The sequence below is a fragment of the Anas platyrhynchos genome, chromosome 6, assembly GCF_047663525.1.
Source record: "Anas platyrhynchos isolate ZD024472 breed Pekin duck chromosome 6, IASCAAS_PekinDuck_T2T, whole genome shotgun sequence".
Lineage (NCBI taxonomy): Eukaryota > Metazoa > Chordata > Aves > Anseriformes > Anatidae > Anas > Anas platyrhynchos.
The window spans coordinates 1,277,259-1,291,817 of record NC_092592.1 but is presented as its reverse complement, the minus strand read 5'-3'; positions in this window follow the sequence as shown (position 1 = coordinate 1,291,817).

Genomic DNA, 14,559 nt, shown 5'->3' with positions numbered 1-14,559 from the left:
AACTCCCCAGGGGAGCCTTTATGCAGCCCCACATGCAACTGGACCCTCCGGGTTCACTCTTTCACCGCAAGCCTAAATATAGCCCTCGGCGTAATGGGAGAAGACTGAAAAAGCGGGCCCCAGAAAACGCATTGCGATTCCTCTTGGACCATCCAAAAGAGCCCCCAATGGAAATCTTTGGGTACAACTGGACTCCCCAGGGGAGCCTTTACGCAGCCCCACATGGAACTGGACACTCCTTGTTCACTGTTTACGAGCAACCCTAAATATACCCCTAGCCACCATGGCAGAAGACTGAAAACTCGGGCCACAGAAAATGCGTTTCAAGCCCCATTCACCCATCCAGAAGTGCCCCCAAAGGAAGGCTTTGGGTACAAGTGAACTCCCCAGGGGAGCCTTTATGCAGCCCCACATGCAACTGGACCCTCCGTATTCGCTCTTTCACAGCAACCCTAAATATAACCCTGGCCCGCCTGGCAGTCTACTGAAAATTCGGGCCCCCCGAAAATGCATTAAAAGCTTAATTAGCCCATCCAAAAGTGCCCCCAGAGGAAGGCTTTGGGTACAACTGAACTCCCCAGGGGAGCCTTTATGCAGCCCCACATGCAACTGGACCCTCCGTGTTCGCTCTTTACAGCAACCCTAAATATAACCCTAGCCAGCATGGCAGAAGACTGAAATCTCGGGCCACAGAAAAAGCGTTTCAAGCCCCTTTCGCCCATCCAGAAGTGCCCCCAAAGGAAGGTTTTGGGTACAAGTGAACTCCCCAGGGGAGCCTTTATGCAGCCCCACATGCAACTGGACCCTCCTTGTTCCCTGTTTAAGAGCAACCATAAATATACCCCTCGCCACCATGGCAGAAGACTGAAAACTCGGGCTCCAGAAAATGCGTTTCAAGCCCCATTCACCCATCCAGAAGTGCCCCCAAAGGAAGGCTTTGGGTACAAGTGAACTCCCCAGGGGAGCCTTTATGCAGGCCCACATGCAACTGGACCCCCCGTGTTCGCTGTTTACAAGCAACCCTAAATATAACACTAGCCACCATGGCAGAAAACTGAAAACTCGGGCCACAGAAAAAGCGTTTCAAGCCCCATTCACCCATCCAGTAGTGCCCCCAAAGGAAGGCTTTGGGTACAAGTGAACTCCCCAGGGGAGCCTTTATGCAGCCCCACATGCAACTGGACCCTCCGGGTTCACTCTTTCACAGCAACCCTAAATATATCCCTGGCCCGCCTGGCAGTCGACTGAAAACTTGGGCCCCAGAAAAAGCGTTAAAAGCCTAATTCGCCCATCCAAAATTGCCCCCAGAGGAAGGCTTTGGGTACAACTGAACTCCCCAGGGGAGCCTTAACGCAGCCCCACATGCAACTGGACCCTCCGTATTCGCTCTTTCACAGCAACCCTAAATATAGCCCTGGCCCGCCTGGCAGTCGACTGAAATCTCGGGCCCCAGAAAATGCATTAAAAGCCTAATTCGCCCATCCAGAAGTGCCCCCAGAGGAAGGCTTTGGGTACATCTGAACTCCCCAGGGGAGCCTTTATGCAGCCCCACATGCAACTGGACCCTCCGTGTTCGCTCTTTCACCGCAAGCCTAAATATAGCCCTGGCCCGCCTGGCAGTCGACTGAAAACTCGGGCCCCAGAAAAATGCGTTAAAAGCCTAATTCGCCCATCCAGAAGTGCCCCCAAAGGAAGGCTTTGGGTACATATGAACTCCCCAGGGGAGCCTTTATGCAGCCCCACATGCAACTGGACCCTCCGGGTTCACTCTTTCACCGCAAGCCTAAATATAGCCCTGGCACGCCTGGCAGTCGACTGAAAGCTCGGGCCACAGAAAATGTGGTACGAGCCCCATTCGCAAATCCAAAAGTGCCCCCAAAGGAAGGCTTTGGGTATATCTGAACTCCCCAGGGGAGCCTTTATGCAGCCCCACATGCAACTGGACCCTCCGTGTTCGCTCTTTACAGCAACCCTAAATATAACCCTAGCCAGCATGGCAGAAGACTGAAAACTCGGGCCACAGAAAAAGAGTTAAAAGCCTAATTCGTCCTAATAAAAGTGCCCCAGAGGAAGGCTTTGGGTACAACTGAACTCCCCAGGGGAGCCTTTATGCAGCCCCACATGCAACTGGACCCTCCGGGTTCAGTCTTTCACAGCTACCCTAAATATAGCCCTGGCCCGCCTGGCAGTCGACTGAAAACTCGGGCCACAGAAAATGCGTAAAAAGCCTAATTCGCCCATCCAAATGTGCCCCCAGAGGAAGGCTTTGGGTACAAGTGAACTCCCCAGGGGAGCCTTTATGCAGCACCACATGCAACTGGACCCTCCGTATTCGCTCTTTCACAGCAACCATAAATATAGCCCTGGCCCGCCTGGCAGTCGACTGAAAACTCGGGCCCCAGAAAAACTGTTAAAAGCCTAATTCGTCCATCCAAAAGTGCCCCCAGAGGAAGGCTTTGGGTACAAGTGAACTCCCCAGGGGAGCCTTTATGCAGCCCCACATGCAACTGGACCCTCCTTTTTCACTGTTTACGAGCAACCCTAAATATACCCCTAGTCAGCATAGCAGAAAACTGAAAACTCAGGCTCCAGAAAATGCATTTCAATCCCCATTCACCCATTCAGAAGTGTCCCCAAAGGAAGGCTTTGGGTACAAGTGAACTCCCCAGGGGAGCCTTTATGCAGCCCCACATGCAACTGGACCCTCCGGGTTCACTCTTTCACCGCAAGCCTAAATATAGCCCTGGCCCGCCTGGCAGTCGACTGAAAGCTCGGGCCACAGAAAATGTGTTACGAGCCCCATTCGCCCATCCAAAAGTGCCCCCAAAGGAAGGCTTTGGGTACATCTGAACTCCCCAGGGGAGCCTTAACGCAGCCCCACATGCAACTGGACCCTCCGTATTCGCTCTTTCACAGCAACCCTAAATATAACCCGGGCCCGCCTGGCAGTCTACTGAAAACTCGGGCCCCAGAAAATGCATCAAAAGCCTAATTAGCCCATCCAAAAGTGCCCCCAGAGGAAGGCTTTGGGTACAACTGAACTCCCCAGGGGAGCCTTTACGCAGCCCCACATTCAACTGGACCCTCCGTATTCGCTCTTTCACAGCAACCCTAAATATAACCCTGGCCTGGATGGCAGACGACTGAAAAATCGGGCCCCAGAAAACGTGCTACAAGCCCCATTCGACCTTCCAAAAGTGCCCCCAAAGGAAGGCTTTGGGTACAAGTGAACTCCCCAGGGGAGCCTTTATGCAGGCCCATACGCAACTGGACCCCCAGTGTTCGCTGTTTACAAGCAACCCTAAATATACCCCTAGCCAGCATGGCAGAAAACTGAAAACTCGGGCCACAGAAAAAGCGTTTCAAGCCCCATTCACCCATCCAGAAGTGCGCCCAAAGGAAGGCTTTGGGTACAAGTGAACTCCCCAGGGGAGCCTTTATGCAGCCCCACATGCAACTGGACCCTCCGGGTTCACTCTTTCACAGCAACCCTAAATATAGCCCTGGCCCGCCTGGCAGTCGACTGAAAACTCGGGCCCCAGAAAATGCGTTAAAAACCTAATTTGCCCATCCAAAAGTGCCCCCAGAGGAAGGCTTTGGGTACAAGTGAACTCCCCAGGGGAGCCTTTACGCAGCCCCACATGCAACTGGACCCTCCTTGTTCACTGTTTACGAGCAACCCTAAATATACCCCTAGCAAGCATGGCAGAAGACTGAAAACTCAGGCTCCAGAAAATGCGTTTCAAGCCCCATTCAACCATCCAGAAGTGCCCCCAAATAAGGCTTTGGGTACAACTGAACTACCCAGGGGAGCCTTTATGCAGCCTCACATGCAACTGGACCCTCCGGGTTCACTCTTTCACCGCAAGCCTAAATATAGCTCTCGGCGCAATGGGAGAAGATTGAAAAAGCTGGCCTCAGAAAACGCATTGCGATTCCCCTTGGACCATCCAAAAGTGCCCCCAAAGGAAGGCTTTGGGTACAACTGAACTCCCCAGGGGAGCCTTAACGCAGCCCCACATGCAACTGGACCCTCCGTATTCGCTCTTTCACAGCAACCCTAAATATAACCCTGGCCCGCATGGCAGTCTACTGAAAACTCGGGCCACAGAAAATGCATTAAAAGCCTAATTAGCCCATCCAAAAGTGGCCCCAGAGGAAGGCTTTGGGTACAAGTGAACTCTCCAGGGGAGCCTTTACGCAGCCCCACATGCAACTGGACCCTCCGTGTTCGCTCTTTACAGCAACCCTAAATATAACCCTAGGCAGAATGGCAGAAGATTGAAAACTCGGGCCACAGAAAAAGCGTTAAAAGCCTAATTCGTCCTACTAAAAGTGCCCCAGAGGAAGGCTTTGGGTACAACTGAACTCCCCAGGGGAGCCTTTATGCAGCCCCACATGCAACAGGACCCTCCGTATTCGCTCTTTCACAGCAACCCTAAATATAGCCCTGGCCCGCCTGGCAGTCGACTGAAAACTCGGGCCACAGAAAATGCGTTAAAAGCCTAATTCGCCCATCCAAAAGTGCCCCCAGAGGAAGGCTTTGGGTACAAGTGAACTCCCCAGGGGAGCCTTTATGCAGCCCCACATGCAACTGGACCCTCCCTGTTCGCTCTTTCACAGCAACCATAAATATAGCCCTGGCCCGCCTGGCAGTCGACTGAAAACTCGGGCCCCAGAAAAACTGTTAAAAGCCTAATTCGTCCATCCAAAAGTGCCCCCAGCGGAAGGCTTTGGGTACAAGTGAACTCCCCAGGGGAGCCTTTATGCAGTCCCACATGCAACTGGACCCTCCGGGTTCACTCTTCCACCACAAGCCTAAATATAGCCCTAGCACTCCTGGCAGTCGACTGAAAGCTCGGGCCACAGAAAATATGTTACGAGCCCCATTCGCCCATCCAGAAGTGCCCCCAAAGGAAGGCTTTGGGTACATCTGAACTCCCCAGGGGAGCCTTTGTGCAGCCCCACATGCAACTGGACCCTCCGGGTTCACTCTTTCACCGCAAGCCTAAATATAGCCCTGGCACGCCTCGCAGTCGACTGAAAGCTCGGGCCACAGAAAATGTGTTACGAGCCCCATTCGCACATCCAAAAGTGCCCCCAAAGGAAGGCTTTGGGTATATCTAAACTCCCCAGGGGAGCCTTTATGCAGCCCCACATGCAACTGGACCCTCCGTGTTCGCTCTTTACAGCAACCCTAAATATAACCCTAGCCAGCATGGCAGAAGACTGAAAACTCGGGCCACAGAAAAAGCGTTAAAAGCCTAATTCGTCCATCTAAAAGTGCTCCAGAGGAAGGCTTTGGGTACAAGTGAACTCCCCAGGGGAGCCTTTATGCAGCCCCACATGCAACTGGACCCTCCGTATTCACTCTTTCACAGCAACCATAAATATAGCCCTGGCCCGCCTGGCAGTCGACTGAAAACTCGGGCCACAGAAAAACTGTTAAAAGCCTAATTCGCCCATCCAAAAGTGCCCCCAGAGGAAGGCTTTGGGTACAACTGAACTCCCCAGGGGAGCCTTTATGCAGCCCCACATGCAACTGGACCCTCCTTTTTCACTGTTTACGAGCAACCCTAAATATACCCCTAGTCAGCATAGCAGAAAACTGAAAACTCAAGCCACAGAAAAAGCGTTTCAAGCCCCATTCACCCATCCAGAAGTGCCCCCAAAGGAAGGCTTTGGGTACATCTGAACTCCCCAGGGGAGCCTTTATGCAGCCCCACATGCAACTGGACCCTCCGGGTTCACTCTTTCACCGCAAGGCTAAATATAGCCCTGGCACGCCTGGCAGTCGACTGAAAGATCGGGCCACAGAAAATGTGTTACGAGCCCCATTCGCACATCCAAAAGTGCCTCCAAAGGAAGGCTTTGGGTACATCTGAACTCCCCAGGGGAGCCTTTATGCAGCCCCACATGCAACTGGACCCTGCTTTTTCACTGTTTACGAGCAACCATAAATATATCACTCGCCACCATGGCAGAAGACTGAAAACTCGGGTTCCAGAAAATGCATTTCAATCCCCATTCACCCATCCAGAAGTGCCCCCAAAGGAAGGCTTTGGGTAAAAGTGAAGTCCCCAGGGGAGCCTTTATGCAGCCCCACATGCAACTGGACCCTCCGTATTCGCTCTTTCACAGCAACCCTAAATATAACCCGGGCCCGCCTGGCAGTCTACTGAAAACTCGGGCCCCAGAAAATGCATTAAAAGCCTAATTAGCCCATCCAAAAGTGCCCCCAGAGGAAGGCTTTGGGTACAAGTGAACTCCCCAGGGGAGCCTTTATGCAGCCCCAAATGCAACTGGACTCTCCGTGTTCGCTCTTTACAGCAACCCTATATAAAACCCTAGCCAGCATGGCAGAAGACTGAAAAATCGGGCCCCAGAAAACGTTCTACAAGCCCCATTCGACCATCCAAAAGTGCCCCCAAAGGAAGGCTTTGGGTACAAGTGAACTCCCCAGGGGAGCCTTTATGCAGGCCCATACGCAACTGGACCCCCCGTGTTCGCTGTTTACAAGCAACCCTAAATATAACACTAGCCAGCATGGCAGAAGACTGAAAACTCGGGCCACAGAAAAAGCGTTTCAAGCCCCTTTCGCCCATCCAGAAGTGCCCCCAAAGGAAGGCTTTGGGTACAAGTGAACTCCCCAGGGGAGCCTTTATGCAGCCCCACATGCAACTGGACCCTCCGTATTCGCTCTTTCACAGCAACACTAAATATAACCCTGGCCCGCCTGGCAGACGACTGAAAACTCGGGCCCCAGAAAATGCGTTAAAAACCTAATTTGCCCATCCAAAAGTGCCCCCAGAGGAAGGCTTTGGGTACAAGTGAACTCCCCAGGGGAGCCTTTACGCAGCCCCACATGCAACTGGACCCTCCTTGTTCACTGTTTACGAGCAACCCTAAATATACCCCTAGCCAGCATGGCAGAAGACTGAAAACTCGGGCTCAAGAAAATGCGTTTCAAGCCCCATTCACCCATCCAGAAGTGCCCCCAAAAGAAGGCTTTGGGTACAAGTGAACTCCCCAGGGGAGCCTTTACGCAGCCCCACATGCAACTGGACCCTCCTTGTTCACTGTTTACGAGCAACCCTAAATATACCCCTAGCCAGCATGGCAGAAGACTGAAAACTCGGGCTCCAGAAAATGCGTTTCAAGCCCCATTCACCCATCCAGAAGTGCCCCCAAAAGGAAGGCTTTTGGTAAAAGTGAAAGCCCCAGGGGAGCCTTTATGCAGCCCCACATGCAACTGGACCCTCCGGGTTCACTCTTTCACTGCAAGCCTAAATATAGGTCTCGGCGCAATGGGAGAAGATTGAAAAAGCGGGCCTCAGAAAACGCATTGCGATTCCCCTTGGACCATCCAAAAGTGCCCCCAAAGGAAGGCTTTGGGTACAACTGAACTCCCCAGGGGAGCCTTTACGCAGCCCCACATGCAACTGGACCCTCCGTGTTCGCTCTTTACAGCAACCCTAAATATAACCCTAGCCAGCATGGCAGAAGACTGAAAACTCGGGCCACAGAAAAAGCGTTTCAAGCCCTTTCGCCCATCCAGAAGTGCCCCCAAAGGAAGGCATTGGGTACAAGTGAACTCCCGAGGGGAGCCTTTATGCAGCCCCACATGCAACTGGACCCTCCGTGTTCGCTCTTTACAGCAACCCTAAATATAACCCTAGCCGGCATGGCAGAAGACTGAAAACTCGGGCCACAGAAAAAGTGTTAAAAGCCTAATTCGTCCTACTAAAAGTGCCCCAGAGGAAGGCTTTGGGTACAACTGAACTCCCCAGGGGAGCCTTAATGCAGCCCCACATGCAACTGGACCCTCCGTATTCGCTCTTTCACCGCAAGCCTAAATATAGCCCTGGCACGCCTCGCAGTCGACTGAAAACTCGGGCCCCAGGAAATGCATTTATAGCCTAATTCGCCCATCCAAAAGTGCCCCCAGAGGAAGACTTTGGGTACAACTGAACTCCCCAGGGGAGCCTTTACGCAGCCCCACATGCAACTGGACCCTCCTTTTTCACTGTTTACGAGCAACCCTAAATATACCCCTAGCCACCATGGCAGAAGACTGAAAACTCGGGCTCAGGAAAATGCGTTTCAAGCCCCATTCACCCATCCAGAAGTGCCCCCAAAGGAAGGCTTTGGGTACAAGTGAACTCCCCAGGGGAGCCTTTATGCAGCCCCACATGCAACTGGACCCTCCGGGTTCACTCTTTCACCGCAAGCCTAAATATAGCCTTCGGCGTAATGGGAGAAGACTGAAAAAGCGGGCCCCAGAAAACGCATTGCGATTCCTCTTGGACCATCCAAAAGAGCCCCCAATGGAAATCTTTGGGTACAACTGGACTCCCCAGGGGAGCCTTTACGCAGCCCCACATGCAAATGGACACTCCTAGTTCACTGTTTACGAGCAACCCTAAATATACCCCTAGCCACCATGGCAGAAGACTGAAAATTCGGGCTCCAGAAAATGCGTTTCAAGCCCCATTCACCCATCCAGAAGTGCCCCCAAAGGAAGACTTTTGATACAAGTAAGAGCCCCAGGGGAGCCTTTATGCAGCCCCACATGCAACTGGACCCTCCGGGTTCACTCTTTCACCGAAAGCCTAAATATAGCCCTAGCACGCCTGGCAGTCCACTGAAAGCTCGGGCCACAGAAAATGTGTTACGAGCCCCATTCGCCCATCCAAAAGTGCCCCCAAAGGAAGGCTTTGGGTACAAGTGAACTCCCCAGGGGAGCCTTTATGCAGCCCCACATGCAACTGGACCCTCCGGGTTCACTCTTTCACAGCAACCCTAAATATACCCCTAGCCACCATGGCAGAAGACTGAAAACTCGGGCTCCAGAAAATGCGTTTCAAGCCCCATTCACCCATCCAGAAGTGCCCCCAAAGGAAGGCTTTGGGTACAAGTGAACTCCCCAGGGGAGCCTTTATGCAGCCCCACATGCAACTGGACCCTCCTTGTTCGCTGTTTCCGAGCAACCTTAAATATAACACTAGCCAGCATGGCAGAAGACTGAAAACTCGGGCCACAGAAAAAGCGTTTCAAGCCCCATTCACCCATCCAGAAGTGCCCCCAAAGGAAGGCTTTGGGTACATCTGAACTCCCCAGGGGAGCCTTTATGCAGCCCCACATGCAACTGGACCCTCCGGGTTCGCTCTTTATGAGCAACACTAAACATAGCCCTAGACGTCATGGGAGGCGACTGAAAACTCGGGCCCCAGAAAACGCTTCCGAGCCCCTTTCGCCCATTCAAAAGTGCCACCAGAAGAAGGCTTTGGGTACAAGTGAACTCCCCAGGGGAGCCTTTATGCAGCCCCACATGCACCTGGACCCTCCGGGTTCGCTGTTTCCGAGCAACCTTAAATATACCACTAGCCAGCATGGCAGAAGACTGAAAACTTGGGCCACAGAAAAAGCGTTTCAAGCCCCATTCACCCATCCAGAAGTGCCCCCAAAGGAAGGCTTTGGGTACAAGTGAACTCCCCAGGGGAGCCTTTATGCAGCCCCACATGCAACTGGACCCTCCGTATTCGCTCTTTCACAGCAACACTAAATATAACCCTGGCCCGCATGGCAGACGACTGAAAAATCGGGCCCCTGAAAACGCGTTACAAGCCCCATTCGCCCATCCAGAAGTGCCCCCAGAAGAAGGCTTTGGGTACAAGTGAACTCCCCAGGGGAGCCTATATGCAGCCCCACATGCAACTGGACCGTCCGGGTTCACTCTTTCACCGCAAGACTATATATATCCCTCTGCGCAATGGGAGAAGACTGAAAAAGCGGGCCTCAGAAAGCGCATTGCGATTCCCCTTGGACCATCCAAAAGTGCCCCCAAAGGAAGGCTTTGGGTACAAGTGAACTCCCCAGGGCAGCCTTGATGCAGCCCCACATACAACTGGACCCTCCGGGTTCGCTCTTTCCGAGCAACACTAAACATAGCCCTAGCCGGCATGGGAGGCGACTGAAAACTCGGGCCCCAGAAAACGCTTCCGAGACCCTTTCGCCCATTCAAATGTGCCCCCAGAGGAAGGCTTTGGGTACAAGTGAACTCCCCAGGGGAGCCTTTACGCAGCCCCACATGCAACTGGACCATCCGTGTTCGCTGTTTCCAAGCAACCCTTAATATAACACTAGCCAGCATGGCACAAGACTGAAAACTCGGGCCACAGAAAAAGAGTTTCAAGCCCCATTCACCCATCCAGAAGTGCCCCCAAAGGAAGGCTTTGGGTACAAGTGAACTCCCCAGGGGAGCCTTTATGCAGCCCCACATGCAACTGGACCCTCCGTATTCGCTCTTTCTCAGCAACCCTAAATATAACCCTGGCCCGCATGGCAGACGACTGAAAAATCAGGCCACAGAAAACGCGTTAAAAGCCCCTTTCGCCCATCCAGAAGTGCCCCCAGAAGAAGGCTTTGGGTACAAGTGAACTCCCCAGGGGAGCCTTTATGCAGTCCCACATGCAACTGGACCCTCCGGGTTCACTCTTTCACCGCAAGCCTATATATAGCCCTCGGCGCAATGGGAGAAGACTGAAAAAGCGGGCCTCAGAAAGCGCATTGCGATTCCCCTTGGACCATCCAAAAGTGCCCCCAAAGGAAGGCTTTGGGTACATCTGAACTCCCCAGGGGAGCCTTTATGCAGCCCCACATGCAACTGGACCATCCGGGTTCGCTGTTTCCGAGCAACCTTAGATATAACAATAGCCAGCATGGCACAAGACTGAAAACTCGGGCCACAGAAAAAGAGTTTCAAGCCCCATTCACCCATCCAGAAGTGCCCCCAAAGGAAGGCTTTGGGTACAACTGAACTCCCCAGGGGAGCCTTTATACAGCCCCACATGCAACTGGACCCTCCGTATTCGCTCTTTCTCAGCAACCCTAAATATAACCCTGGCCCGCATGGCAGACGACTGAAAACTCGAACCCCGGAAAACGCGTTACAAGCCCCATTCGCGCATCCAAAAGAGCCCCAAGAGGAAGGCTTTGGGTACAAGTGAACTCCCCAGGGGAGCCTTTACGCAGCCCCACATGCAACTGGACCCTCCTTGTTCACTCTTTCACCGCAAGCCTAAATATAGCCCTCGGCGTAATGGGAGAAGACTGTAAAAGCGGGCCTCAGAAAACGTACCGCGATTCCCCTTGGACCATCCAAAAGTGCCCCCAAAGGAAGGCTTTGGGTACAAGTGAACTCCCCAGGGGAGCCATTATGCAGTCCCACATGCAACTGGACCCTCCGGGTTCACTCTTTCAACGCAAGCCTATATATAGCCCTCGGAGCAATGGGAGAAGACTGAAAAAGCAGGCCTCAGAAAACGCATTGCGATTCCCCTTGGACCATCCAAAAGTGCCACCAGAAGAAGGCTTTGGGTACATCTGAACTCCCCAGGGGAGCCTTTACACAGCCCCACATGCAGCTGGACCCTCAGTGTTCGCTCTTTACAGCAACCCTAAATATAACCCTAGACAGCATGGCAGAAGACTGAAAACTCGAGCCACAGAAAAAGCGTTTCAAGCCCATTCACCCATCCAGAAGTGCCCCCAAAGGAAGGCTTTGGGTACAAGTGAACTCCCCAGGGGAGCCTTTATGCAGCCCCACATGCAACTGGACCCTCCGTATTCGCTCTTTCACAGCAACACTAAATATAACCCTGGCCCGCATGGCAGACGACTGAAAAATCAGGCCCCAGAAAACGCGTTACAAGCCCCATTCGCCCATCCAGAAGTGCCCCCAGAAGAAGGCTTTGGGTACAAGTGAACTCCCCAGGGGAGCCTTTACGCAGCCCCACATACAACTGGACCCTCCGGGTTCACTCTTTCACCGCAAGCCGAAATATTGTCCTCGGCGCAATGGGAGAAGACTGAAAAAGCGGGCCTCAGAAAGCGCATTGCGATTCCCCATGGACCATCAAAAAGTGCCCCCAAAGGAAGGCTTTGGGTTCAAGTGAACGCCCCAGGGGAGCCTTTATGCAGCCCCACATGCAACTGGACCCTCCGGGATCGCTCTTTCCGAGCAACACTAAACATAGCCCTAGACGACATGGGAGGCGACTGAAAACTCGGGCCCATGAAAACGCTTCCGAGCCCCTTTCGCCCATTCAAAAATGCCACCAGAAGTAGGCTTTGGGTACAACTGAACTCCCCAGGGGAGCCTTTATGCAGCCCTACATGCAACTGGACCCTCCGGGTTCGCTGTTTCCGAGCAACCTTAAATATAACACTAGCCAGCATGGCACAAGACTGAAAACTCCGGCCACAGAAAAAGCGTTTCAAGCCCCATTCACCCATCCAGAAGTGCCCCCAAAGGAAGGCTTTGGGTACAAGTGAACTCCCCAGGGGAGCCTTTATGCAGCCCCACATGCAACTGGACCCTCCGGGTTCACTCTTTCACCGCAAGCCTATATATAGCCCTCTGCGCAATGGGAGAAGACTGAAAAAGCGGGCCTCAGAAAACGCACTTCGATTCCCTTTGGACCATCCAAAAGTGCCCCCAAAGGAAGGCTTTCGGTACAAGTGAACTCCCCAGGGCAGCTTGATGCAGCCCCACATGCAACTGGACCCTCCGGGTTCGCTCTTTCCGAGCAACACTAAACATAGCCCTTGCCGGCATGGGAGGCGACTGAAAACTCGGGCCCCAGAAAACGCTTCCGAGCCCCTTTCGCCCATTCAAAAGTGCCCCCAGAGGAAGGCTTTGGGTACATCTGAACTCCCCAGGGGAGCCTTTATGCAGCCCCACATGCAACTGGACCATCCGGGTTCGCTGTTTCCAAGCAACCCTTAATATAATACTAGCCAGCATGGCACAAGACTGAACACTCGGGCCACAGAATAAGAGTTTCAAGCCCCATTCACCCATCCAGAAGTGCCCCCAAAGGAAGGCTTTGGGTACAAGTGAACTCCCCAGGGGAGCCTTTATGCAGCCCCACATGCAACTGGACCCTCCGTATTCGCTCTTTCTCAGCAACCCTAAATATAACCCTGGCCCGCATGGCAGACGACTGAAAAATCGGGCCCAAGAAAACGCGTTACAAGCCCCATTCGCCCATCCAGAAGTGCCCCCAGAAGAAGGCTTTGGGTACAAGTGAACTCCCCAGGGGAGCCTTTATGCAGCCCCACATGCAACTGGAACCTCCGTATTCGCTCTTTCACAGCAACACTAAATATAACCCTAGCCAGCATGGCAGAAAACTCGGGCCACAGAAAAAGCGTTTCAAGCCCCTTTCGCCCATCCAGAAGTGCCCCCAAAGGAAGGCTTTGGGTACAAGTGAACTCCCCAGGGGAGCCTTTATGCAGCCCCACATGCAACTGGACCCTCCGGGTTCACTCTTTCACCGCAAGCCTATATATAGCCCTCGGCGCAATGGGAGAAGACTGAAAAAGCGGGCCTCAGAAAGCGCATTGCGATTCCCCTTGGACCATCCAAAAGTGCCTCCAAAGGAAGGCTTTGGGTACATCTGAACTCCCCAGGGGAGCCTTTATGCAGCCCCACATGCAACTGGACCCTCCGGGTTCGCTGTTTCCGAGCAACCTTAAATATAACACTAGCCAGAATGGCAGAAGACTGAAAACTCGGGCCACAGAAAAAGCGTTTCAAGCCCCATTCACCCATCCAGAAGTGCCCCCAAAGGAAGGCTTTGGGTACAAATGAACTCCCCAGGGGAGACTTTATACAGCGCCACATGCAACTGGACCCTCCGTATTCGCTCTTTCTCAGCAACCCTAAATATAACCCTGGCCCGCATGGCAGACGACTGAAAACTCGAGCCCCAGAAAACGCGTTACAAGCCCCATTCGCGCATCCAAAAGAGTCCCCAAAGGAAGGCTTTGGGGACAACTGAACTCCCCAGGGGAGCCTTTACGCAGCCCCACATGCAACTGGACCCTCCGGGTTCACTCTTTCACTGCAAGCCTAAATATAGCCCTCGGCGTAATGGGAGAAGACTGAAAAAGCGGGCCTCAGAAAACGCACTGCGATTCCCCTTGGACCATCCAAAAGTGCCCCCAAAGGAAGGCTTTGGGTACAAGTGAACTCCCCAGGGGAGCCTTTATGCAGTCCCACATGCAACTGGACCCTCCGGGTTCACTCTTTCACCGCAAGCCTATATATAGCCCTCGGAGCAATAAGAGAAGACTGAAAAAGCGGGCCTCAGAAAACGCATTGCGATTCCCCTTGGACCATCCAAAAGTGCCCCCAAAGGAAGGCTTTGGGTACAAGTGAACTCCCCAGGGGAGCCTTTATGCAGCCCCACATGCAACTGGACCCTCCGGGTTCGCTGTTTCCGAGCAACCCTAAATATAACACTAGCCAGCATGGCAGAAGACTGAAAACTCGGGCCACAGAGAAAGCGTTTCAAGCCCCATTCACCCATCCAAAAGTGCCCCCAAAGGAAGGCTTTGGGTACAAGTGAACTCCCCAGGGGAGCCTTTATGCAGCCCCACATGCAACTGGACCCTCCGTATTCGCTCTTTCACAGCAACCCTAAATATAACCCTGGCCCGCATGGCAGACCACTGAAAAATCGGGCCCCAGAAAACGCGTTACAAGCCCCA